Source organism: Molossus molossus, unplaced genomic scaffold, assembly GCF_014108415.1.
Source record: "Molossus molossus isolate mMolMol1 unplaced genomic scaffold, mMolMol1.p scaffold_m16_p_17, whole genome shotgun sequence".
Classification (NCBI taxonomy): Eukaryota; Metazoa; Chordata; class Mammalia; order Chiroptera; family Molossidae; genus Molossus; species Molossus molossus.
The window spans coordinates 20,571,402-20,575,364 of record NW_023425352.1 but is presented as its reverse complement, the minus strand read 5'-3'; the positions used below and the strand labels follow the sequence as shown (position 1 = coordinate 20,575,364).

General features: G+C 40.3%; 1 pseudogene; it reads left to right on the top strand.

Annotated features, from left to right (window-relative positions):
- Positions 1-2,190: 2,190 nt before the first annotated feature.
- LOC118632703 lies at positions 2,191-2,559 on the top strand (annotated as a pseudogene).
- Positions 2,560-3,963: the final 1,404 nt, after the last annotated feature.

The following is a 3,963-nucleotide window of genomic DNA, read 5'->3' as shown; positions in this document are numbered from 1 at the left end:
ACACTTGTACTCAGCAGTGGTATTTCTAGTGATCTGATACTCGGAGGGGATCATTTTTAAACACCCTTCCATATGATAAAAATATTTTTAATATTAATCATACAACAAAATGAATAGTGATAATGGCCAGAAGAAAATTGCAACAGCAAAAATTTTTTCATTTTGAACTTTGTATGTATAATTATGCTGGTGAATAAAAAAAGAAAAAAGAAGAAAAGATTACAGTATTTTTTTTTTTTTTTATCCTCACCCGAGGATATTTTTCCATTTTTTGTACAGATAGAGTGGGGCGGGGGGGAGGAACAGAGAGAGAGAGAGAAACATCGATGTGAAAGGGACACATCGAGTGGCTGCCACCCGCACAACCGACCAGGGCCGGGGACAAACTGCAACCAAGGTACGCGCCCTTAGCGGGAACCGAACCCGGGTCTCTCAGGGCCGCAGGCCGACGCTCTAACCGCTGAGCCAAACTGGCCAGGGCAAGATTACAGTATTAAAAAAAGGGAAATTTTAATGATTACTTTTAATTTTATGAGCATATTTTCCCCAACATTTTATTGTGAATTTGTCAAACATATAGCAAAGTTGAAGAAATTTAGTGAACACATATGCCTAGCATCTAGATTTAACCAGTAATATTTTGTTATCTTGGCTTGGTCACACAGTTACCCATCTATCTACTCCTCTATCTGTCTATTGATTTTACTTTTTATATTTAAATAAACTATTTTAAAATAGTGTTATATGGTAGCTCAGTTGGTTAGAACATTGTCCCGATACCCCATGGTTGCGGATTCGATCCCCAGTCAGGGCGCAGACAAGAAGCAACCAATGAATGCATAAATAAGTAGAACAACAAATCTCTCTCTCTCCCCCCCCCCTTCTTGTCTCTCTCTCAAATCAATAAATTAAAATAATTATTACAAATAAAATAAATTAGTGTTAGATTAACAGAAAAGGTGCAAAGATGGTACAGAGTGCTCCCACAGAACCTGCATCCAGTTTCCCCTATTATTATCATCTTACATTAGTATGGTACACTTGTCACAACTAATGTAACAATACTGATACATTTTTATTAACTAAACTCCATACATTATTCAGATTTCCTTAGTTTTTCCACAATATCCCTTTTTTGTTCCCATCCAATCTATCACATTACAGTTCTCAGTTGCTTTGTTTGCTGAGGCCCCTCTGAGCTGTAGCAGGTTTTCAGACTTTCCTTAGTTTTGATGGCCTTGGCAGTATGTGGAGTACTGGTCAGATACTGTGTAGAATGTCTCTCAATTTAAATGTATCTGATGGTTTTCTCATGGTTATCCTGGTGTTAAGGTTTTTTTCAAACTAGACCCCAGTAATCAAGTACCATTTTCAACTAGTTCTATTTCAGTAATGAATAATAACATTTCTTATGAGTAATAACATTAACTTTTGCAAATTGGTTAGTGACTTCATGAAAATTATCTTTGCTTCTTCATAGTCAAAGGACATTTGACTCATAGTTAATCAAAGAACATTTTTTATTTAGTTTAATTTTGAAAAGCTTTTTCACATAAAGTAACATGTGAAAAGTTCACAGAAAAGGTAAAATCTTTTTTTTGTTTAATCCTCACCAGAGGACATTCTTCTGTTTATCTTCAGATAGAGTGGGAGGGAGGGAGGCAGAGAGAAGGAGAGACAGAGAGAAACACTGATGTGATAGAGACACATGGACTGGCTGCCTCCCGCATGACCCCGACCAGGGCCGGGGATGAACCCCAACCAAGGTACGTGCCCTTGACCAGAATCAAACCTGTGACTCTCTGGTCCGTGGGCCAACGCTCTAAATGCTGAGCCAAACCAGCCAGGGCAGAAAAGGTAAAATCTTATGGCTGTTACATCTAAAAGAAAAGATTTCAATCTTGCTCTTAGAGAAACACAAATTAGAATTGTGGCATAGAATTTATACTTCTCAGATTGTCAAAGATCAAATAATTTGATAACATAACATGTGGATGAGTATGTAGGAAAGCAGGAATTCCAATATTTTGCAGATAGAAGTATAAACTGCAGTGTCTCTTTAAATGATAGTAATAGTGACCAACACTGGTACATAAGTGTGGACATGCTTGTCCCTGGACTTAGAGAGTGGGACGTCAGGCTTGCGAGTAGGAACCTCTGTGTCATGAACGACAAAAGAGCAATTTAAAAATGGGTGATGTTGAGAAAGGCAAGAATATTTTGTTCAGAAGTGTGCTCAGTGCCATACTGCAGAAAAGGGATGTAAGCACAAGACTTGGCCAGATGTCCATAGTCTATTTTGGCAAAAGACAGGTCAGGCCCACTGATTTTCTTGCTCGGATGCCAATAAGAACAAAGGCATCATGGAGAATCCCAAGAAGTACATCCCTGGAACAAAAATGATCTTCTCTGGCATTTAAGAAGAGTACAGCAAGAGCAGACTTCATAGCTTATCTCAAAAAAGCTACTAATGACAAAACAAATGTCTCGTGGCTTTTTAAAATGTGTATTGTGTTTAAATTGACCTCATACACCAGAATTCAGATCGTGAACGGCTGATAGAATATTTATTTTGGACAGTCCTGATTTAAACAAGATTGGCTTGTGGTTAACTGAATTTAATCAGTTTTTTAAACTTTGATGATAATTCCGGTTCAGCAAGTGCTATCACCGTTTTCCTCTTCTAAAAATATGATTGGACTTGATTCATGTTCAACTTTTCACAGAGATGGTGTGTGCCATCTCAAAACCGGTAGGAGATTGGCTTTATATTTAGATGTATGTAACTGGTTATATTAATATGTTCTTTTTCAAAATTTTTTTTTCTTTATTGATTTTTAGAGAGAGGAAGGGAGAGGGAGAGAGAGATAGAAAACATCCATGAGCCTGGCCGGTTTGGCTCAGCGGTTAGAGCGTTGGCCCGTGGACCAGAGACTGTTGGGTTCGGTTCCCGCTAGGGGCATGTACCTCGGTTGCAGCTTGTCCCCGGCCCCAGTTGGGGTCGTATGGGTGGCAGCCACTCCATGTGTCTCTCTCATATCGATGTTTCCCTCTCTCTATCTTCTCCCCTCTCTCCCTCCCACTCTATCTGAAAACAAATGCAAAATTGTCCTTATGTGAGGAAAAAAAAAGAGAAAGAAACATCCATGAAAGAGAACATTAATTGGCCGCCTCCTGCTACCCCACACTGGGGATTTGGCCCACAACCTGGGCATGTACCCTGACCAGGAATCGAACCAGCAACTTCTTGGTGCATGGGTCTATGCTCAACCACTGAGCCACATCGGCCGGGCTATATGAAAATGTTTAACTACTGAGGAAATCCTTTCACTCTCTTAGACCAGTAAGACTCGCTTGTGTTTCAAGCTGTATTTTTAGCCTATTAAAAGGTAAGGGCTGCCCTGGTTGGTTTGGCTCAGCGGTTAGAGCATTGGCCTGCGGTCCAGAGGGACCCAGGTTCAGTTCCCACTAAGGGCATGTACCTCGCTTGCAGTTTGTCCCCGGCCCTGGTTGGGTTGTGTGGGTGGTGACCACTTGATGTGTCCCTTTCACGTTGATGTTTCTCTCTCTCTCTCCCCCTCCCACTCTATCTGAACAAAATATCAAAAAATGTCCTCAGGTGAGGATAAAAAAAAAAAGGTAAGCGCCTTTAAAACAACAATGAGGTATCACCTCACACCTGTCAGAATGGCTGCCATCAACAAATCATCAAACAACAAGTGTTGGCGAGGGTGTGGAGAAAAGGGGACTCTAGTACACTGCTGGTGGGAATGCAGACTGGTGCAGCCACTATAGAAAACAATATGGTGTTACCTCAAAAAATTAAAAATTGAACTTCCATTGACCCAGTGATCCCACTTCTAGGAATACACCCTAAGAAGCCTGAAACACCAATCAGAAAGAATATATGTACCCCCATGTTCATAGCAGCACTATTTACAATAGCTAAGATCTGGAAACAGC